The following is a 23,947-nucleotide window of genomic DNA, read 5'->3' on the forward strand; positions in this document are numbered from 1 at the left end:
ATGGTATTTATTCAGCACTGTTGTTTAAAAAATTATTTTAGAGGAAGAGAGAGAGAAAGTGAGTGGGGGAGAGCAGGAGAAGGAGAGAGAGAGAGAGAGGGAGAGAGAGAAGAGCGAAATCAAGAGTCAGATGCTCAACCGACTGAGCCACCCAGGTGCCCCTACAATGAGATTCTTATTTCTTAAAATCTTGTGTATTCGAACCCGAAGTTTTGACATTTAAGGGAAATTATCTACTGACCTGTAATTGGAAAAGATGGAGGTTAGTTTTGTTATTGGTGATAGGACTTGATGATTTACCTTCATAAATATTTATTGAATAACTAGTATATGCAAGGAAACTGTGATTAGAAACACCTGGGAACTTTTGGTTTGTTTACTTTAGGTCAGGAAGGAGACCAGCGTGGATATACGGGTCTGGGTCCCAGCAGGAAAGACAAGGCACGCTCGTACTTGACAAGTATATAGGATTTAATAAAGGGACTGTTTATCATGATACAAGCAGGGTTTAGGGAAACCGATAGGGAGGGGTGCAGCTCGTAGAAATGGCGAGTCACAGGGGGAGCCATGAGCAACCCCAGGCCTGAGGGGCCAGGCACACTAGCTGTGTTAGGAGGGCACCTGACAGAAGCCACAAGCTTCTTGAGAAGGACACAGCATTGCCCAGGGACCCTTTCTGTATAAGATCATTCTAGTTGAGTTCCTGTCTCACCCAGCCCAGAGAACTAAGTCATTCACAACTGGTCCTGGAGGTGAGCAGGCATAAGTGACAGAGTCTTTCTTTTGAAGGTGGGTAAACGAGAGGGAAGGAGTAGGTAGCCCCTGATTCTGGCTTGGGAAACTGGTAATCCCGCAGTTTAACAACCACTGCCCCGTCTCGTGGGACTCTGCCTTTGAGGCTCACCAGGGCTGGAGAGTCTCACAGCAGCACAGAAGACGTCAGCCTGCCATTCATTCATTTATACCTTTACTCATTCTGTGAAATTGAGAAATACTTCCTGAGTGGCTCCCAAGCGCCAGGCACGGTTCTCGCAACAGGAGCTAGAGCGTCGATAGAGAAGCAGCAGAGGAGCCCGCGTCTGACGCAGCTGGCTCCGAACAAAAACATTAACACCTGTCAGGGGATCGTGTAGAAAAGCGTCCATTTCTTTTTTTAAAGTTTTTTTATTTAGTTTGAAAGAGATAGAGTGTGTGAGCAGGGGAGAGGCAGAGAGAGAGGGAGAGAGAGGATCCCAAGCAGGCTCCATGCCGTCAGCACAGAGTCCGATGTGGGGCTTGAACTCACAAACCTGAGATCGTGACCTGAGCCGAAACCAAGAGTCGGACGCTTAACCGACTGAGCCACCCAGGCGCCCCTAAAATTCATTTCTTAAAAGGTGCTTTCTGAACTTACATTTGGCATTATGCTTTGAATTCATGGTAAAACCACAATAAAGAGAAGACACTTGGTGTGGAATTGCACTGCTAAATAAGAAGCTGGCTTTGGCATGAACTAGCCACATAGCATCCTACTGTTGTTCTGGAAATTTCTATTTTCAGTTTCTTAGATGTAGGGATGTGACATGGGCACTGGGGGTGGGGTGGGGGCTGGGAAATGGCCCTGAAGAAATTTAGGAGGGAAAATAAGCCTTTCCTTGTAGCTGGAGATGGTCTCCATAATAAGGGAGAGAGTTTCATTCATTCATTCATTCATTCATTCACAGACACATTTGTTGGAGGACTGTCATGTGAGGACACAGGGTTGGGTGGCAGGGATCCCCAAATAATGACAGAATCCTTGCCCTCAAGGTGCTGGTTGTTTCCTGGTGATTCAAGTGAGTACGTCACTGTTTACCTGGAGTTTGGTGGGGTTATCCTTGAGGAATCTCTTGAAAATGGTTCATTTGATAAAGGATTTGACCACCTGCCAAATTCTAGCCTGGGTATTTGTGACTTGTGTGCTCTGTGTGTGCACACATGTGCTGGCCTGCACATACGTCCTTCATCTAGAAAGAATTCTCTACTGGGATGAAGTGGGGAGGAAGGACAGAGAAGCACGAAATTTTTCCTTAATGTTTTTCTGGTGCGAAAGTAAGCAGGAACCTAATGCAGCACAGGCTGTGAAGGTAGGAAAATTCTGGTCTACACGATCTTCTCTCTTTTGACTCAGAACCAGGTGATGTCAGCAGGATGTTGGGGTTTCGGGACCAGTCCTAGGGTCCAGTGAAATGGCTCCACTTTATGATCCCTTAGAACAGGGGCCCGTTTTCATGTGAATTCTGCAATGTCTTTGCTGGCAGGTGGAGCGGGGCGGGGGGGGGTGCTTCAAACAAATGGACTTAGCATGTAGGGTTTCTTGTTAGGTTGGCCTCCCTTTGCTAATATCTGGGACTTTTGCCAACGTCTTTGAACACCAAAGGTGAAATCAAAGCCCAGAAGGTGACACGTGTCCGAGAACAGGAGGAAGCCCATTATGCTAATGTGTTCCTCTGTGTCTCTGTCATCATGTACGTGCTTCTGTCCTGACTTTGAGTAGGCGACCTTTAGCTGAGATGTGAGGGTCTGTCCTTCTCATGTCTGACAGCGATGGAGGTTTGTTCCAAATGGAGCAACAGTTAGGCTAGTTGTCCAGTGCTAGTGTCTGTGAGTGAGGAATAGCACCAAGGGAGACCAGGATGGAGTAACTTACCACTGCTCGACCTCGCTGAGAGCCCGAGACCCAACTGGGTCCCAGGAGGACTTGTACAGGAGAGGACTGAGGGGTTTATTTAGGGACATCACAGAGATGCCTTTTGCAGAAACAGGAAAGGAGCAAGGATAGATCCCCTGATAACCCAGGGGTTTGGTGCTTTCTCAGTTCCGGAGGACACAAGGGTAACTCATTGTGGGTGGATGCCACCTGGATGCACTAAATTTCTTTATGGATGTGCCCGGGGTAACTTTGGGGTGTTCATGTGGCCCCACAGGCCGGGGTGGGGGGAGCAGTGGCCGCCCCTTGCATCTCTAACCCTGCTGCTGTCAAGGTTCTGCCCTCATTTGCTTCTGATGTGTATCCTGAACTTCAGGTGACCTATATTTAGATTATGTAAAAAGGGTGGAAAGCAAGTGGCCTTTTTGCTCTAAGGTCAGAGTTCAGCTGTGCTTGATAATGCCGCTTTGATCTCCAGGACCCTGCCTGTCGAGATCTATGGTGTCTGTCAACTAACTTTGCCCCGCACTTGACCTTTTGCTTGCCTGGGCCTGTAGTTACTGCCAAGACTCTAATCCCTCAGCATTGTCACTTCTGGCAAAAAAAAAAAAAAAAAAAAAAAAAAAAAAATCCCAAAAGCCCGAGATTCAGACATTCCAGATTCTGCCCTGGCCCCTTAAAAATACATTTAATGAAGACTTTTTTGAAATAAAAAAACCCAAGAGGGTAAAGGAGTGGTTTTAAGAGGAAACTTCAAACAAATTGTAGAGCCAGTGATGCAGAGCTCAGTAACAGTAGTTGGCTTGGCCAGAGTCCTATAGAAGGCACTTGGAATCCTAGGAGCTGGCCGGAATGGAGACATTTGCTGCTGCTCCCTGTTTGGGAGCAGGTGACCCCTCACCCATCAAAGACAGATGCTTATCTCCTGTCCTTCTGAGAATTTCTCCCCGTGCTTTCCTTTGAGTTGTTGCTCATTTTGATATTTTATCATGCAGGCAGCTGAAAAGTACTTCCTTATGTCCAGCTGGAATCTTCGCTACTTAATTTAAAAATCAATTTTCCATCCCTTGTCAATTTCAGTTACTTATTATTATTATTTTGTATGGGTCCTTTCCAGATGTGCACGTGGTTTCCACAGTGTGGTGAACCAACTTGGACACGATACCCTCAGAGGTCTGACTGCCGCACAGCACGTCAGGACCGTTGGCCCAGGACTCAGGAGGAGTCTGGTCGTCTGCCTGCCTAGAACCTATTGCTTGACCTTGGATAAGTCGCTTTCCCTGTCCAGGCATTGTGTCCCTCCGCTCTAAGGTAAGGGAATCCAATCACATCATCTCTAAGATTTCTTTCAGTTTTGATGCTTGTAGGATTTTGCTAAGAGCACTGTATTGAAACAACGAATCTGCTTAACATGTAATAGATACACAATAAATATTTGTCAAGCAGAATTCAATCATAGGGATTTCCACTGAAGGCTTCTTTCAGCACTGGCTGGCCAAACCTTGGAACCGATGTCCTCAGTCCCTTCCGGGAGTGATCTATCTCTATCTCGTGTGGAAGTAGGAACCAGATGGCTGTGGTGAAGACCTTTCTTCACAAGGTGCATCAGGCGCCTGGTACAGGAGTAGTCAGGACTCTCCAGCTCCACAGACAACCTGTTTCTAGTCACTTCTTCTCCGTCATAGCCAATTCATTAAAATGCCTCTGTGATTCCAGAAAGAAGGCAAGTGTCCATGAGGAAGAGGTTATAAATACATCCAATTATAAATATATCCCATTAAAAATAGATATTAACAAGCAGCTCCAGACAGCATTGGGCTTGGCAAACTTAGCCAAGGAGAAAAAAGGAGGCTAATATCCAGAAAGCAATCCAGTTGTCCGTTGAACAACATGGCTTTGAACTGCGCGGGTCCACGTAGTATGTGGATTTGTCTTGATAAATACAACACAGTGCTGTGAATGTACTTTTTGTTATGATTTTCTTAATTATATTTTCTTTTTTCTGTCTTCTAAGAATACAGCATACAATATGTATAACATACAACAATGTACTAGTTGACTGTTTATATGATTGGTAAGGCTTCCACTCAACAGTAGGCTATTGGTGGTTAAGTTTCTGGGGAATCAAAACTTTTATGTAGATTTCTGACTGTGCCGGAGGTCAGATCCCACTGTGCAAGAGTCCAATGTAACATTTTCTTAAATGATTCCTTAGTAATATCTTTGGCGTTGTATATGGCTCTTAACTAGCTACTAAATAGCGTAGGTGGTCAGAGAAGGGTTTGGCTTAGAGCGTCCAGTAAAAATAGAAGTAGGACTTAATAAAGATTTCTCTGTGTCACAATACGTACACAGAAACTCCAGTGGACGGTTAGGGGTGACTGTGTTCCTGGGACTTTGGAAAGACAGAGTGGCATGCAGTCCCTAACATTCCTGGCTTTTAAAGTCTCCAGAGAGGGGCGCCTTGATGGCTTCGTTGGTTAAGCATCCAACTTTGGCTCAGGTCACGATCTCGTGGTTTGTGAGTTCAAGCCCCATGTCGGGCTCCGTGCTGACAGCATGGAGCCTGGGGCCTGCTTGGGATTCTGCATCCCCCAATCTCTCTCTGCCCCTCCCCTGCTCCCGCTTTGTCTCTCTATCTCTCAAAAATAAATAAACAAAAACATAAATAAAAGCTTGAGGGTGTGGCTGCCCCTGGAATCAGAGGGCCTGGGCTTCCATACTGGGTCCAGCAGGTCCCAGGCGGGTGACCTTGGGGAAACCAAGCCCTTTCACTGCTTTAAGCCTCAGGTGTGTATTAACAATTACGTGAGGTAACAGAATAGAAAGTAACCTAGCCTAGAATCTGGCATATGTGAAGAACTCAAACGTCAGCTTCTTGTAGTGACTGTCTGGGGTCAGGGCCAGTGGAGGACATGTGCCACATTGGAGGAGCTCCCAGGGCCCCTCCCTCAGACCACATGATGCACTCCGATCCCCTCTCCATGAGTCTGTGGAGTTTCTGTGGCAAAATGCCACAGACTGGGTGGCTCAGACAGCGGGAGCCGATTTTCTCCCAGTTCTGAAATCTGGAGCCCGAGATCAAGGTGCTGACAAGGGTTGGTTTCTCAGAGGACTCTCCACTTGGCTGGCCTGCAGGTGGCTGCTCTCTTGCTGTCTCTTCACATCACCATCCCTCTGGGCACACACCCCCCGGTGTCTCTCTGCGTGTCCTAATCTCCTCTTCTTATAAGGACGTGGGGCAGATTGGATTATGGCCACCCTAACACTCTTATTTCAATTTTGACATCATCGTCTCTTTAAATGTTTTTTAAGTTTATTGATTTATTTTGAAAAGAGACAAAGGGGGGGGCAGAGAGAGAGGGAGGGAGAGAATCCCAAGCAGGTTCTGAGCTGTCAGCACAGAGCCTGATGTGGGGCTTGAACCCACAGACAGTGAGGTCATGACCTGAGCCCAAACCGAGAGTAAGACGCTTAACTGACGGGGCCACCCAGGCACCCACGTCATCGTCTCTTTAAAGGCCTTGTTTCCATGGTCACGTTCTGAGGTACTAGGGATAGGACTTTGTTTGCAGGGAGGGAGACAGAATTCAGTCCACGAGGCCCAGGCACCCACTGAGCCTGCACGTGGAGCTAAGACCTTACAGTCCCTGCTGTGTCGGGCTTTGCAGTTCAGCTCCCAGATGAGCGTCTGTGCTCAGGTCAGTCCTCTCTGCTCCCTCCTCCCTTCCTCTTCTGGGAGGAAGACTCAAGCTAACACCCCCATTTTTACAAGGGAACACTGCTCCCTTTTTAGACAGTCTTGATGTGTGGTCACTTAGGTTTACAACCAAGGACACTGAAGTCCCTGTGTCCTAGGGGAAACCCCCAGGGAACTTGGGGGGACTCTGAAACCACCTCATAAAATGGCTCCCGAGTGCCAAAGGCTGGGCTTTGTGAGGCCATGAGACAGAACGCCAGAGCCACACCCCAAGGGGCCCGAAGGGGGTTCCCATCTTCTGTGGCTTTCTCTTTTCTTCCCTCGGCACCCCGCCTACATGGTGAGTCATCGCAAACTCCAAACACCCAGCCAGCTGTTTGGAACAGAGGAAACAACCACGGTCAGAGGCATCTTGGGCCCAAACTCTCCCTCTCCTCCCTCCCCCCTCCATCTCCCACTCTCCATCTCCATCTGCATCATCTGCATCATCTCCATCATCTCCATCTCTGTCATCTCCATCATCTGCATCATCTGCATTATCTGCATCATCTCCATCTCCATCATCTGCATCATCTCCATCATCTCCGTCATCTCTATCTCCTTCTCATTGTTCGGTTTTCCAACTCTCTCTTTTCCCCCTCTTCTCATTCTCATCCTCTCAAGGCTTAATTTGATTATCTGGAGACACTGAGTCTTTGCCAGTCAATGTCTGATCTATGGAAAAATTAGTATTTACCAAACTAATAGTTACAGCAAAGCCCTTAAGCCATGTTTCTTCCCGACGCAAGATCACTTTTCTTGTAGTTCTTACCTAGAGTGTTAGCTTCTCACGAACAGGGGCCATGTTGTGCTCTCCACAACCCTCATGCCTTCCACACAGAAATACACAAACACTATTTGCAGAGAGAGATGAAACTTTTAATAATATACTCTCTGAAAAGCTCAGGCCTGCAGTTAGTTTTTTTCCAATGTTATTTTTGAGAGAGAGTAAGCCAGGGAGGGGCAGAGAGACAGAGGGGGGCACAGAGGATCCAAAGCGGGCTTTGTGCTGACAGCAGAGAGCCTGACGAGGGGCTCGAACTCATGAAGTGTGAGATCGTGACCAGAGCCGAAGTCCGATGCTTAACCAACTGAGCCACCCACGTGCCCCAGGCCTGCAGTTAGCTTTAAAGACACTTAGTAAGCCCCTCCGGGACCCAGACCTGGAGGTGCCAGCGTGCCAAAGCCTGGCTTCATCACTTCTGGTGATTCAGTTTGAGCCACTGAGCTCAGCAATAGATAGAGCTGATTTAAAGAACAAGCCTCAAATATGGCTTTTGACACTAAACTATAAAGCAGAAAATCATGTAGTTTTCATGGACAAAAATGCCTGCATCAAATGCAGCACCTTATCAACTCAAAATGATTTTGTCATGATTATCTGTTTAAAAAAAACTTTTTTTGTATATCTATACAATGGAATACTACTTGGCAAGGAGAAAGAATGAAATCCTGCCATTTGCAGCAACGTGGATGGAACTGGAAGGTATTATGCTGAGTGACATATGTCAGTCAGAGAAGGACAGGTGTCATATGTTTTCATTCATATGTGGATCTTGAGCAACTTAGCAGAAGACCATGGGGGAGGGGAAGGGGAAAAACAGTTACAAATAGAGAGGGAGGGAGGCAAACCATTGTTCTCTCTTAAATACAGAGAACAATCTGAGGATTGATGGGGGGTGGGGGAGAGGGGAAAGTGGGTGATGGGCACTGAGGAGGGCACTTGTTGGGATGAGCACTGGGTGTTGTATGTAAGCCAATTCGATGATAAATTATATTAAAAAAAAGACCAAAACCTTTTTTCCCCTCTTTTGGCTTCAAAGTTAGAAATTCCCTTGTAGGTACTTGGTCTAATATTGAAGTCCCTGACGTTCTGCTGAAGTCAATGCCTTCAAGTTTGCTTCAGCAGATGGGGGCCGTGGACTCTGAACCCGGTCTTGACCTCATTTGCTCTTTCTGTCCCTCACTCTGCTGTCGGAGGAAGATGGGGCTCATGAGAAAATCGAACGGATTTTGGTTTCCCATCTCTGACCTTTCCCACACTCCTCTACGCTTAGTGGAAATAAGAAACAAAGATTGGGCACAAGCGTGAAGCATGTACCTGTTCACTCATCTAGTCATTCAACAGTTATTTGTTTAGCACCTATTATGTGCCAGACGTTTTCCAGTCCAGGCACTACAGAGACGAGAAAGAGATCCCTGCCTGCAGGAAGCCCGCAGTCTACTGAGGGGTAGACGTGCAACCAAATCATTCCTGTATACTGACATATGAGAAATACGTATGAAGCACTATAGGAGAACCGAAGAGGGGTCTGTCTCTTCGCAAGAACAGAAGGAAGGTTGGAGACCTTGGAATGAAGCCTTGAAGGATGAGCCCAGTTTTGCTAGATGGTGTGGAGTGGGAAGGACCACCTAGGGCTGTGGTGTCCCACATGGTAGCCAGTAGCCACATATGACTATTTAGATTTAAGTTACTTAAAATTAAAACAAAAAAGTTAATTTCTCAGTTGTTCTGACTTTACTTATTTATTTAGATAGAGAGAGAGAGAGAGGGAGAGGGGTGCAGAGAACGAGGAAGACCGAGAATCCCAAGCAGGCTCTGCACTGTCAGTGCAAAGCCCAGCTCCGGTTTCGAACTCATGAGCCATGAGATCGTGACCTGAGCTGAAATCCAGAGTCAGACGCTTAACCGACTGAGCCACCCAGGCGTCCCAACATTTCAAGTACTCAAAAGCCACACCTGGCTAGTGGCTCTCACATTGGACAGGAAAGATACAGAACATTTCTATCACTGCAGAAAGTTCTACTGGACAAAGCTGTTGTGGGCAGAAAGGACAGCGTGCTAACTTCTGGGACGCCATCAGCTTTGGTCTGAAAATGCTTCCCTGAGGCTGCTTTTTGTGCCACGAGCCTCGGAACCTTCAGCGCTGCCTTGTGACAGAGACCCGTCCATGGGGCACGGCCTGGAAAGCTGGGTGCCCAGTGACCACAGCATGAGGCTGCCGGGTAAGCTGTCCTCGAGGCCCAGCTGCTCTGGGGGCGGGGCAGTGGATGCTGACTGGCTGTTATCAGCAAGGACACAGCAGCTGGCTTCAGTGGCATGTGACCTCAACATCTCCCTCCATTGGACATCCAGTGGACATCTAAACCCGAGCCCCGCATCCCTCATGCCCACCTGCTTCCCCACAGTCCTGCCCCCTCAGGTGATGGCATTCCCACTCTCCCAGCTATTCAGGCCCAGGCCCTGGTGAGTACCTTACACCCTCTCTTCTCCCGGCCCTAACCCTCCACCTAACCTATCAGGAAGTCCTGTCAGCTCTACCTTTCCAACATGGCTGGTATGGGCCTCTTCCTCCCATCTCCATTGCTGCCGCCATGTTGAAACTCCATTACCTTTCACCAGGATTTCTGCACCAGCCCCCTCACTGGTGTCCCAGGTGTCCCCCTTGCCCGCTCCCGTACCTTCTGTCCCCAGTAGAGTGGCTGGAGTGATAGTGCTAAAAGTTAAGTCATTTCATTCCTCTGCTTAAAAGCCTCCAAATTCAGAGTAAAGGTTAGAATCCTTACAATGTCCTGTAAAACCCTCTGTGACTGTAGAACCTGGCCCTGTTCCCTCTCTGACTTCATCTATTACTATTCCCCCCCCCCCCCCCCCCGCGTCCTCTGCTCCAGCTACATTTGCCTCCTCCCTGTTCCCAAGGGCCTTTGCTCTGGCCGTCCCCTCTGCTTGGAAAGCCTTTTCTCCAGATATCCGTATGCAAACTCCCCTCTTCCTTCGGATCTTTGCTTAAACGTCAACTTCTCAACGAAACTCATGGCAATCTTATTTAAAATAGTAACCTGCACGCCTCCCTGTCTTTCCCGGCACCTCCATCCCCATTACCCTATAATACTCTTTTCTCAAATAGCACACAGCACCTAGCCTGCCTCTTCGTTCATGGGTTGGTTGCACTCATTTTTGCTTTGCCGTCTCCCCTCCCTAGAACAGAGGCCAAGCAAAGCCAGGGGACTTTGTCAGTTGCATTCACTGAGACGTCCCATGTGCCTAGAGCCCACAGTGGTTCAGCTGTGTTCATTTGTTCTCATCCCGAGCTGCTCTCTGCCTCTGGGGAGCAGGTCGTATGTACGTATGAGCCAATCGGCAGCCTGGGTCAGCAGCCCTCGCCTCTCCTTAGGCTTGCTGAGCGGGGCTCCAGGGGCGGACGGACTTACCGAAATTCTCAAGCGGAAGCTAGAGGCTTGGCCCTCAGGCGACCTGACTCTAAAGCAGTCTTCTGCTTTTCTGAGGGTCCCAGGTTGACAGAGGGTAGGAAGGGGTGGTTGGAGCAGTGAGGAAGGGGCTCCTGGGCAGGGTGGTGGGTTAGGGACCCTCGACGGTACGGTGGGGAGTGTAGTGCACCTGCCCGCGGTGTCCAGGGCGGCTGACTCTTTTCAAAACTGCTCCGTCATGCCCTCCAGTTGTACGAGGCTCCCGTGAGCATGCCTGATGACTCAGTAGCTGAATGGGACGGGGGAGGGCTTCAGGCATCAGAGCGGGGCTTATCAAGGGGTGGATGTGGAGTCTGAGCCGCGCACGGAGCGAGCGAGGAGAGGGCGCTGCGGGCAGTGAGTGGGGAGCTCTACCCGCACCCCCCCCCCTCACGCCAAGCCATGGATTTTTCATCTGTTCAAAGGGAACAGTAAAGCCTGCCTGTCTCCCTTTCAGCGTCCTGAGGATCAAATGAAATAATGTATATGAAAATGTTCCAAAAAGAATAAAGAGCTTGGCCAGGATAAAAAATTGCTTTTATTCCCAACGATAAGTCAAGGGTGAGGTTTCTAAGAAGTCGTTTGTGTGGGCTGTTATTTCAGATCCTGTTTGTTTTGTTAAAAAAAAAAAAAAATTAAACCAAATCTGGGCCTGTTGTATCAAGGCGCAGTGGAAAAAGTGTGCTATACGGTTCCTCAGACCTGTGTTCCAGCTGTTTCCCGCCCCGGCGCCCTCCCCCTCCTCCCCCTCCCCCCTCCCCACTTGTCTGATGGTCTCAGTGCCCTCCAGCTGCTGTGATGCCCCTGTGTGTCTCGGGCCGGCCGTGACCTTGTAGAAGGCGGGATGCAGAACCGTGCCGCTTGGTCATGGGGCCAGAACGACCTGCCCCCAGAGCCTCGCTGGTCCCGCTGAGGGACAGAGGGAAGCTGGGGTAATGACCTGGCTTGTTTAGGACCTGAGTGGGGAGCAGCGGAGAAAGAGGAGGGCGACTTGTACCCGTAGGACCTCCGTGCTGTGCCAGAGGCCGTCGTGACTTTCCGCCTCCCAACGCACCTGCGTCTCTCTAAGGTAGTGTTGTTCTTAGCTTGAAGACGAAGAAAGCTGAGGCTCAGAGAGGTTGATAGTCGGTCCCAGGCCACACAGCTTAGTGGTGACCAGCAGTGTCAGCATTGGAACTCAGATCTGTCTGGTTTCAGAAGCCGTGCCCTTTCCAGGCTGCCCTGCTCCCCCCTCTACACAGGCCGAGGGGTGGGGCTCCGGGTTTGGCCCCTTCCCTCAGATCTGTGATGATGGGCATGTCTTTCCAACGTTTCTCACCCATTTCTTCAGCGACAGAGGCAGCGGTAGCTTCGTCCCTCATGGGGTGGTTGTGAGAATCAAGAGAAACCGTGTATGTGGAGGAACCCGAATATTTCAAAGTGTTGCACGCAAGTGAGGAATGGCTATTAGAATTTTACCCTGTGACTGCCTTGCTCAAGAACCTTCAGTGAGTCCCTCTTCCCTGACCCGCTGGATCCTAGCGTCCCTAGTTCCGTGCCTGTGCTCTCCCTGTCTGCCCCTCACCTGGCCTTTCTCTGTGGTCTGGCAAATGGCATGTCCATTACTGGAAGTGTCCTTCCTGCCACCTCTCTGCCAATGTGGCTCTCTCGCCACCTTTCCAACCTGACACACATATGCCCCACCTCCTCCAGGAAGCCCTCCCTCACAGCCTCGCCTGCCTGTGTCACGTGGCTTTCAATGTGCTGCCTGGTGGCTGGGCACAAGTGCTCTCCAGCTGACTCAGAGCCTTGAGAACTTCTCCCCAAGGAGGTTTGCCAGTCCTGTACCACTGAGATCATGGTCCTGTGCTCTTTGAATGCCCCCACAGCGACTCGTCCAGTACTCGGGACCTGTGACTTAAACGGTCAGAAAATGTCAACCGGTGGACTAACGCAGGGTCCTGGACCAATGCTTCCGCTTTCTCGTGTGGTGGGGGTCACGGAGAGCTCTGGCAGCTTTTCCAGGCAGCCTCCTGCAGCCCCTCGGTCTCTTCTGGAAGAGGCAGCTTCCGGCCTGAGCTCACACGGTGCCTGGAGTGAACTGGGTCCCTCCTGCGTGCCTGGCCAGACCACCCTGTCCTTGCGGGGCCAGCTCACCGCAGAGCTCTGGGAGCAAGGACGCTGACCTCAGCCCCCTTCCCTGCTCTGCACTTCTCTCAAATGTCATGCCCGGGCGGTGCGTTACACCCTGGCTTGTCTTCCAAGAACCTGGAGAAAAGAGAGCAGCCTTGACCTTCCTCGTGCATGTAGTCGTAGGACCTCGCACGTCCACCTTACCGGGGCTGGACACAGATCTCGAAGCAGGGTCATGTAACACCTGCGTACGGAGACTCCAAAGCTTGCTTTCCAGGTGCCTTCTGCGATTCGGGAGAGAAGGTACAAGGACCCCAAGGGGGGGAAGGTAACAGAAAGCATGCGTTGGTGTCACTCACATCGGCCGGTTGCCTGCCACTGGGCACATTGGCTCATCTTCCGGGGCACCGGTGTCCTGATGTGTAAACTGCGGATGACAATAGCATGGCCACCACAATGCATGGCTTTGAGTTCCGTCTCAAATTTTGTCCGCCTCCCTCCCCACTGTTCAGGTCTCAGGTTAGACGTCACCTTCTAAGAGAGACGTTCCCGCCACCCTAGGGATGTCCCTGGTGCCGTCCTGAGTGTCGCGCCCTGGCAATCCTTCCTGGCACTTCTCACGGTCTGTAATTATCATGTTTGTGCACCTGTGTATGTTTTTGCTACTAGAACGGAAGCCCCACGAGGGCAGGGAACACATGGGTCTTACTCACTGTTGTGTCTCGAACTCCTGGAACAACGGCTGGCACTTAGTAGGCGTTCGGTACACTCTGGTTCCCTTTCTTTTCCTTCCCCAGTAAATAACACATCAGTGTCAGGGAGAGAAAGTTTCCCTTTGGGCTTCCAAGTAAGTTCCTGCAAGGGCGTAAAGGTCCCAGCGGCCCTTGTCAAAAAGAAACTCCTACCCGCCACGGGAAGCTTGACCAGTGGGGGTCAGGGAGGGGCAGGTGCTGGTGACCTTTCAGCCTGAAGCAGTGGAACAGATGCCCCCCCTTGTACCTAACGAAGTGGCTGTGGGGTATCCTCCAGGAGACCCCTCCCACCCGGCCCCCCGCAGAGCCGCAGGGCCATGGGCATTTCTGGGGACAGCAGCCTGGTTTTGCCCTCCTTCCTGTGCCCACCCCCACCTTCCCAGTGCTTAGCGAGCACCAGACGTTTCCACACGCGGCCACGGGGCCTCTGAGGACGCTCTGGAATCTGTCACCTTTCTCCCACGACACACATGCCAGGAAGATGGACGTGAGTGTGTGCGTGGGGACGGGAGGTGTCCATGTAAACTTTTTCCGAGGGAAGAGAAATGAAGGACAGAGCGGGAGACAAGGGACTGGCAGAGATGTGAGGAGGGCGGAGAGAAAAATGTTGGAAAAGGGACTTTTTTTTTTTTTTTTTAATCTTAGAAAGGTTTGAATGAGTGGGAAGGAGCCAGCTGACAGGAGGAGCTTGAAAATCCAGGAACACGGCGAGGGAAGGCTGACAAGCAGACAGAGTCTAGGGCTTGCCTGGGACGAAGGGGCTTCCCAGGAGGTGGGAAGAGGCCCACCAGGGACTTCTCCGTGGCCGAGCTCCGTGGCTGAGCTGGCCAGGCATTGGCACAGGCGTGACTTTGTCCTGTCCTCACTCAGGTAGCTAAGGGTGCAATTATATGCCTTCCGAGGCCTTCCGGCAATCAAACCTCACTTCCCCTCCACCCCCCACAAAAGCACATTCCCCGGGCTGGAGATGGGACGCTAGAAAGCCACCTCATCTTGCCAGGCCTCGTTCTCCAGGACAGAGGGCTGGTTGGATGATGTCTGAGGTTCTTTCCAGCTGAGCTGTTGCGAGTCAACGGTTTAAGTTGCCTGTGATGGCTTTGATGGCCCTGGCCGGGTCTGTTCTCAGGACACAGCATCAGGGGTCTCCAGGGGAAAGTCTTCGAGTAGCGATGCTCCTGGCTTTCCTGAAGCTTCTTGCCCCGTCCTGCTTTGGAGGACACGGCTTGGGGATGAGTGGGTGCGTACGGGTTTGTCCGCCCTCAGGAGACTCTGCTGGCTGTGTGGGGTCTGGGTCAGCCAGGCGCCGCACAGCAGTGGTGACATGGGAGCGCGGGGGGTGCGTGACTTCAGCAGCCGCACCTTGTGGCCTGGGTGGAAGCAATAGCAGTGGGAAATGGGGGAGGGGGCTGCTGGTGAGCTGATCGGGTTTCTCAATTATTTCTTTACACTAACCAGTTTGGGCTGAGCGAGCACCTGGGGCTCTTCAGTTTTGTGGGGAGGAGGTCCCGGGAGAGATGTTATGCGATCCTTCAATCTGGGCAGGGGGGCACCTGGGTGAGTCACGCACACATAAACCAGGGGTGGCTTTATTTCCCAAGCTGGTGGTGCAGGTCATGCCAATGACATTAGTTTTCTTTAAAAAGAGGCAAAGCCAACAAAAAATGCTATGTATGGGTCTGTAGTAGGGTTCATGTGTGTTGTATGTTGGGGGAGGGGGAGGTGGCTGAAATCCCAAATCAATAAGGTAATTGAGTTATTTCCGTCGAGTGTTTAAGGCTATTACTTTAAGTGAACACAGGGCAGTTGGCTGTGTTTGCTCTAATCAGCTTTGGACTCATTGGGCATATTGATCTCTCCCAGCGCTGTTTGGTGTTCTTGAAACATCAGCGGAAGTCTTACCCCCGCCTCCCCCTCCTCTTTCCTCCTCTTCTTCCCAAGGCTTCTGAAAAGCACAAACACAGTTCTCTCTGCTGGCTGGGTTGCAAGTTTTCCACTTCACATCATCATCATTTGTTCTAAAAGCAAAATGCCATTTTCCGTGACTCTTTACACTTGTGTGTGTGTGTGCGTGCACACACACACACACACACACACACACACACACACACACACACAGCCTCTGTGCTCAACAATGTGCTTTTTAATATAAAGAAGGAGTGAAGACAACAGGTCCACTATTTCTGCAATATCCCGGGGCAGGGAAGCCATTCCCAGTCCAGCAAGAAACATTGTGCCCATTGAGGCTGCCCTCCAGCTCTGGGCGGCTGACAATCCCAACCTTTGTGACCACCAGAGAATCATGGCCTGTACCCGTCCCCTCGGACTCCACCCTACTGGCCCCCAAAGGTCACTGACAGTGATGTCACGGAAAAGCATGGGGTCACAGAGCCTGTCCTGCGAAGAAGCTCTGGGAAGTGTTGGTGGGTCCCTGAAAGCTAGTGGACTTACCCACTCCCTTCCACCTAGCCCCCAGCCCTGAGCCCTGCAGAAGTTCTCCAGCTCAGAGGTAACGCACCAGGGCAAGGACTCCATCCTGGATCCTGGCCCGAGTGGGAGCGTGCGAGAAGCTGTGGGCAATCTGCCGTGCCCACTCTCCATGGCACCCGCTGGCTGTCAGGACTGAGCAAGGGGGACCCTGGCCCCTCCCCTTAGACCTCCTGCTGCTCATCTACTTTAACCCCATTCTTGCTGGGCTTGGCTCCACATCTGACATTCATTTGCCCTTTTGATGCCTCTCTCTCCCCAGCTTTACCCCCTGCGGAAATGGGACACGCAGGTATACCTGTACACACACACACACAGTCCCCATTAACCCACTCTGAGAGTGCCCGCCTCATCCAAGTCAGGCCAGAGAACCCAGGAAAACCCCTTGGTAACCTGGGGGTGCTGTTAGCTGGGGCTTGCACACACCTGCCTAAAGTTTGGGGACACAGAACTCCTGGACGCTCTCGGGGGAATATGGACAGAATCCCAGAGAAAGCAACACGATTTATGGTAAAATTGCACTGACTGAGCCCTGTCCATGTGTCCTAAGCCACATACATTATTTCCCATCCATTCCGGGAAGGAGCTGTTTGTGTTGTAATTTTGCGCTGAAGAAGGTGAATCTCGGTGGTGAGGGCAACCTCTTGGGTGGTAGATTTGAAACCAGGCTTTGACTCCAAATCCAAGACCCCCCCCTGCCCCCCCCCGGGCTATCCCGGGGCTTAGAAATGACAACAGGTAACTAGGATTATTTGCACTCCAGAAGGGAAGACTTGTGCAGATCCATGTGTGGGCGGTGGGGGCTGGGGTGGATGGTTTGAGGAATTTGGAGCCCTGGTAATGGGGTGAGATGGCACCACGTCTTGTGATCTCCCTAGTGCCATCATCCCTGGTACTTGTATCCTCCTCTCTCCTTGGGATCAAGCCCTTTCAACTTAACTCTGCCCAAGGCCTCCGCCATGACTCCTGCCACCCAGCAACCCACTGCTGTTGGGGAAAAAGTCCTGGCTCCCAATCTGGTGGCCCCTCTCCACTCCCCCCGCCCAACTCTGCCTTACTTGCTGTGCCTCCGACATCCATGCACTTCTGACTCCCAGACTCTGCAGTGGCCGTGCCCTTCTGCTGACACGTCTCCTTCTCCTCGCTCTTTTTGGTGACCTCCTATGATCTTCTGAGTCCCAGCTTGTGACACTGTCCCTAATCCCCATCCCCACTGTCTTCCCATAACACTGCATGTCTGGCCTAGCAATGCAAGTATGATCAGAGCTGTGGTTTAGAAAGATCACTGTATTGATGGTGTAGGCATTGACTGGATGAAACACTAAGGGCTGGGAGGACATTTGGAGTCTTTTGCAACCCTTTCAGTGAGAGAGGAACCAGGGCAGGGGATAGAAAGAAGAGTTCTGGCTGGGGGTGAGGGTAGGTTCTGGAGATTGAGACTCCCAGACATGGAGCTGAGTTTGAGCCCAGGGTCAGACTAAAGGAGGCTAGCACCTGTCCCAAGGTGGCTTTCAGGGAACTCTTGCCTCTCGGCAGGGGACTTCCCTAGAAGACCTTTGGAAGACCCTTTCAACCCTTTAACTGATTCTGTTATAACTGTGGCATTCTCTGGGTTGCTCAGAAGGCAGGAGCTCTAAGAATAGAAAGCCTTATTATTACCGATTAAATTTCTTTCCACCTACAGAATTTTCTGAAAGTAATAAGAAGAGGAAGCCTGAGTCTGTGCTGAAGTGTTCAGGGAGCAGAGATATGCTGAGAGGTGATGACAGAGATAAGGAGGGGTCGAGGGGAAAACCACTGATTGAACACGCCAGTGGGTAAAGGGACTTTCCAGAGGGTGTGGACCCTTCAAGGGGAGGTGTGCATGAACATTAAAACTATAGAGTGCCCGCCGAGGCCACTGTCTGAGCCATGGGAGGACAGTGGCCATGGGGTGCAGTGACTTCACCCCTGTCTCTGCCTCAGGGCAATGCACGAATGACCTCTGCAACCCTGCTCTGGGGTGCAGCTCATTCCCCAACTCTCCTGCCTCCTGATGCATTTCATGCTCATGAAGATCCACCTGTAAGGCTGACAGCAGCCTCACAGTTTCTGAGAAGGGCGCCCTTGACGACTAAGGATCTGTAAAGTCACACGAAGAGTCCAAAGAAGAGAGGGAATAGAAAATACTCTATTTGTGCATTTTATTATGTTTTTAAAGAATTTTAAAAATGTTTTTTTATTATTTTTTTGAATGAGAGCGAGTGGGGGAAGGGCAGAGAGAGAGAGAGAGAGAGAGAGAGAGAGACAGAGAGGGAGGGAGGGAGAGAGAGAATCCCAAGTAGGCTCCATGCTGTCAGCCCAGAGCCCGACGTGGGGCTTGAACTCACAAACCATGAGTTCATGACCTGAGCCAAGATCAAGAGTTGGACACATAACTGACTGAGCCACTTAGGTGCCCCACTTATTATTAAAAAAAAAAAAAAAAGCTCCCTCCCCTGGGCAATCGAATCAGTGTCAGGTACTCCACACCTGGATCCACACTACAGCTCTGCCCTAGAATAATTTAGAACAATTTTAATGCCTCTTTCTAATGACGTGAAAAAGTCCAAGTCACTTTCTATGTGCTTCTTCCTGTAGGTTCTCTTTGCCCGCGTGGCTTAGTCCCTCATCCTGGGTGCCGTCCGTGGTCAGGTGTTCCCGCAGGGGTGGTCTCACCAGCCGGGTCTACGTCGGGGCTTTGCAGTCAGGCTTGAAACCTGGCCCTTCTAGTAACTGGCTTGGGTTATTAAATGGAATTATTCCAAACTGCCATTTGTTCATAAGTTAGAAATGATTGAATAACAGCATTTACACATGGTTTAACGTTGAGTTTCCTTTTCCGCAAAATGGAGATCATAAAGGAGTGCTGTTTAATGGGTTTCAGTTTTGCAAGGTGAAGACAGTTCTGGAGAGTGGTTGCACAACAGTGTGAATGTACAATGTGGACATATAACTGAGACAATTTTAAAGGTCTTATTGTTTCAGTGATTCGTGAATTAGGTGGCACCCAATCCAGCAGATAGAAAGGGGCTCCTGGGCGTCTGGGTGGCTCAGTCTGCTGAGAGCCTGACTCTTGATTTCTGCTCAGGCCGTAACCTCACGGTTTGTGAGATGGTGCCCTGCCCTTCTAGCTGCCAGTGATGAACCTGCTCAGGATTCTTTCTCTCCCTCTCTCTCTCAAAATAAATGAATAAACTTAAAAAAAAAAGAAAAAAAAAGAAAGAAAAGGGCTACAAGGAGCTGTACAAATGAAAGACTTTTATAGGCAGAAAGGAGCAGGAACAAGCAACTTATACCAGGTTAGTAGATGGTTACTTTCCATTTAGGGGATGGTGGGGATTTTATAAGGCAGATCTCCTACCGAATGCTGCCTAGGAGGTTCCTGATTGGCTCGTTTACAGTTCCATCTCTGATAGAGTGGAAACTGTAATTGAATTGACAGTGTTTGACGAGGTGGGGTTTAGCACAGGCAACTCCATTTTGGACCCGCCATCTTGTTTTCCACAGTACTCAACACTACTGGACTGCGTACTTAAAAATAATTAACGTGGTAAGTTTTGTTATGTGGGCTTTACCGCTATTAAAAAACCGGAGATAATAAAGTCGGTCTCACCTGACGGTGAAGGTGGGCTGAGATGACGTGTGTAAAGTACTAGGCACAGTTCCTGGCATCTGGCAAACACACAGCTCGATAAATGTTAACTTTTATTAGTAGTATTAGTATTGATATTTCTTGTTCCCCAAACCGGCATTCTCTTTCCCCAGGCTAAAATCAAGGTGTCTCTACTAGGGAAGGGAAGAGCTAGAGAGGATCATCACCTAGTGGAATCTCCAAAACATTCGTTACTGACATTACGTTCTCCTTGAGGCCGGAGTTTATAATAACGACAGCTAACACTCATCTCCACACAAATGAGCCCACTTAAGCCCCACAAAACCCGAGGGAATGGGTATAATGATTTTCCATCATTTGTCTGAAGTCACACAGCTAGTAAGTGACAGTCCAGATAAAGCTGTTTGTCCCAGAGCCTACGGTGTTGACCACCAAGTCATGACCTACACCCAGCCCACCACTGCGTTAGAATCTCTGGCTTATGGCCTCTTGAAGCGATGGGTCCCTCTTTAGCTGTGGCCAACAAAACTCTTTAGGCCTTGATCTCCTGTAATGCCAGCCATCAGCTCAGATTTGCAGGCCATTTGTATTTCAGACGTAAGAAGGGCACACCTGAGCGGTGCTCACGTTGGCTGAACTCTGGAACCAGTCCTGAGGTCACTCATTCTTCGTAAGACTACGTAAGACTACGCAGTTCAACCCCTCAGAGCTCTGTGGTTGACTCCTTTCTCCCAGAGGTTCTATTTATTTAGCTTTCCATGTTCTTCACTCCCTAATTAATTAAAGTAATGGATGCACAGAATAAGAAATACTCAGGCAATCAAGGACAATAGAAAATGCAAAGTAGAAATGTTCCTTCCCCTTCCCTCACCTGTGCCTCTGTTTAATTATTTCAGTTTCTAGTTCTTCTGGTGCCTATTTCCAACCTTTAACCATCTAAATGCTTTTATGCCTTTCTCTTGGGTTTTCATTTTTAAACAGTGTTGATTGATTTCTTACCATGAAAGAAGAAAGATATAACTCATTTGCTGTAATCCTCCTTCTAATTTTGCTTGTTTTTCTTCTTCACCTGTGTAATTTTAAATAATATATTTCAATTTATATTTTTAAAAGATTGTGTTTCTCGATATCTCAACTCTAGACAGTACTTTTCTGATTTTTGCACTGCAAAATAAGGACTTTACCTCCCTCTGTGTTCTGATTTCTACCAGCTGCTCTCCTACTTTTCCATTGCTTGTGTAAAATATTCACACTCTGGGGGTGCCTGGGTGGCTCAGCTGGTTGAGCCAGTTGAGTTTGACTCCCGATTTTGGCTCAGGTCATGATCCCAGGGTCATGGGATTGAGCCCCAAGTTGGGCTCCACGCTAAGTATGAAGCCTGCTTACCATTCTCCCTCTTTCTCCCTCTGCCCCCTCCCCCACTTGGGTGCTCTCTCTCTAAAATAAATTGAAAAAAATATTTACACTCTGTTCTGTAACTACCATTAGATCCTCTGTGTTTGGCTTATATGCTGATTTTTACAGATTAAAAATCAATGGGTATTTATGTTGTGATTATTTATTTATTTTCCTCAGAACCAAGCAGTGTGATTAGACCCATAGAAAAGGTGTAATTCTACTGTTGAAGTAATTAAACACGGAGGCCATTAGGCTGAGGTGACTCTAATGTTCTGGTAGCTTACCTAAGCCAGAGTCAATTCCTATAAATGTACTTGTATTCAAGAAAGCAAAATTTAATAGTAACCAATCACAACAGCCAACTAGGCTTTCCTAAATAAGGCAACAGCTTGAGATTTAGACAATGAAATAATTTCCTCGCTTTGCTTTTATGTCTGTTCTATAAAAGTCTCTCCCCAAACTCCTGTCCGCCAGGTGCCCCTAACCACTTTTGGCTTGGTTCTGGTGGATTCCAACCAATGTTTGCTCAAATAAACTCTTCAAAAATTGAATGTGCCTCGGTTTATCTTTTTTCATACTACATTGTTAAGACTTTCCACTCAAAGGAGAATGCTTCCAGAATCAATGTCAGATGGATTCTGTTTTCATACATTCTACTCATGTTCAGAATCATGATACATTTTTTTTTGTGTGTGTGTATTTTGACTGTGACTTTTTAATACAACTCTTTTGCTAATTGTATTTTTCCTGGTATTTCTAACTACCTTTCCTTTTCATTCACAGACAGTGCTATTCTTTTTAGATCATCCAGCTTCTCATCCTAATTACTTGTTACGGGAAATTGCCTTGATTTAAACAATTTTTAATTTAATTTTAATTCTTCTTCAGCACTGGACCTGAGCTGAGACATAACTGAACATGAAAGTTATGAACATCCCCAGCCTAGGTGAGGACATCCAGGAAGTCAGCCAACATTGTTCTAGGTTTCCTGAGTCATAAAAGAACCATGAAATGCAATGTGGCCTCCTGGAGAAGGAACTGGATCTGAGTTCATGTTCTTGTTTCCACACACCACTTAGTTTCTCTGCACCTCAGGATTGGTCTCCATAGAACAATGGTGGCTACCATTTTATTGAGCATGTACTAAGTGCTGAGCATAGCATTCTAAGCACCGTATGTACATCACCGTGATCCAGCTCCAAAATAACCATAAGCGAAGGCCAATCATCATCACAATTTTAGACACAAGGGGCTGAGATTCAGCAAGACTAAGCAATTTCTCAAGGTGGTGAGTAGCAGAGGCAAGGCTTGAACCCAGGTGGCCTGACTCCAAAATCCAGTATTGTTTCTGTGAAAGAATTTCTCAGCTCCCTTTCTGCATTAAATAAATGCCAGTGATTCTGTGAGCACTTACTCTACTAAGTATCGATAGCAACTACCTTTGGAGGTGTGAATTTTGAGGGAGGGCCCTTGACTCTTAAAGATATCCTTCTCAGAGTGCTCTGTGTCCTTTCCTAATATGCTTGGTTATTTTCTAGGTCCCCTGGGGAACTGTCACTGACGGGGTTCAATTCACTTCATTGCTGGGTTACTTTTACTCTTTCTGGATCCCGTGCTCTCCTGTCGCTCAGATATCTGTTTCACTTGGCTGGAGTATGCTTTCAAATGATCACTATGAAAAGGTGCAGAGGCACTGGGTGGCTTAAGTATCTGACTCTTGGTTTTGGCTCAGGTCACGATCTCGCAGTTGGTGAGTTCAAGCCCCACATTGGGCTCTGCCATGACATTGTGGAGCCTGCTTGGGATTCTCTCTCTCCCTCTCTCTGCCCCTCCCCCACTATCTAACTCTCTCTCAAATAAATAAACACTAAAAAAGGTGCAGTGGATGTCAAATTTCTGACACTTAGCATACAGTTTTAGTGATGGCAATCTGATACATGTTGCTTTACAGATAACCACTTTTATTTTTTCCTAAATCTTCAAGTATTTACAGTTGGCATTTCTAAACTTTTACTTGGATATACTTGGGTGGTGGACCTAGTGTGTATTTTTTGTAAGCTCCAGGCACTTGTCCTTCTTTCTTTCTTTTATCATTTTCTCCCTTCCATCTTCTCTGTTCACATTTTCTGGAATGCATTAAATTGATGGTCCACTTATTGGGTTGACCCTCTAAGTCTCTTCACTTTTTGTCTGAAATTTTCTATGTCTTTGTCTTAATGATCCATGGTCTGAAAGTCTTTTTGAATTTGCTCTTCACTTGCTCCATTGACCTTTTCCATTCAGCCACTATGTTTGTAATTTCCAGTATCTCTTTCCTGCTCTCTGAATGTTTTCTTTTTACAGTAACTCTTTTTGTTTTATGGATGTACTATCTCCCTGAATCTTTATGAGCAGAGGAATCAGAATCATTGTTTTAATTTATTTTTTAAGTTTATTTATTTTGTGTGTGTGAGAGAGAGTGCACAAGCAGGGGAGGGGCAGAGAGAGAGGGAGAGAGAATCCCAAGCAGGCTCTGCTTGGGTTCCACATTGGGTTCGAACCCATGAACTGTGAGATCATGACCTGAACCAAAACCAAGAGTCAGATGCTTAACTGACTGAGCCACCAGATACCCCTAGAATCATTTAAAAAGTCTTTTCTGTTTTGTTTTCTCTGGAGTGAGTGTTTTATTTGTTCATCTAGATTCTTTAGTGATGTTGAATTTTCTCAAATGCTTGGTGTCCTTGGAAGTCCCACGCATATTTTTTTGAATGAAAGAGAAAGTTTACTAACTTCTGAGGTCAGCATGAATTTCCTTTATGGATGCAGAGACCTATTTATTTACCAGGTCTCTTTCTTAAATGAAAGACAAAGTAAAGGTGATACACAAAATGCCTGCACTCATGCTAGTTAAAGTCTTAGAGATGCAAACA

The 23,947-nt window shown here is 48.6% G+C and overlaps 1 long non-coding RNA gene across 1 annotated transcript in view; it reads left to right on the forward strand.

Annotated features, from left to right (window-relative positions):
- LOC121020893 (uncharacterized) overlaps positions 1-23,947 on the forward strand; it is a 51,360-nt gene that overhangs the window by 23,213 nt on the left and 4,200 nt on the right. Inside the window, exon 6 of the long non-coding RNA XR_005786340.1 lies at positions 3,786-3,979. This is a non-coding gene — a long non-coding RNA (uncharacterized LOC121020893). The remainder of the gene's footprint in view (positions 1-3,785; positions 3,980-23,947) is intronic.

Source organism: Herpailurus yagouaroundi, unplaced genomic scaffold, assembly GCF_014898765.1.
Source record: "Herpailurus yagouaroundi ecotype Mexico unplaced genomic scaffold, PumYag 253, whole genome shotgun sequence".
Lineage (NCBI taxonomy): Eukaryota > Metazoa > Chordata > Mammalia > Carnivora > Felidae > Herpailurus > Herpailurus yagouaroundi.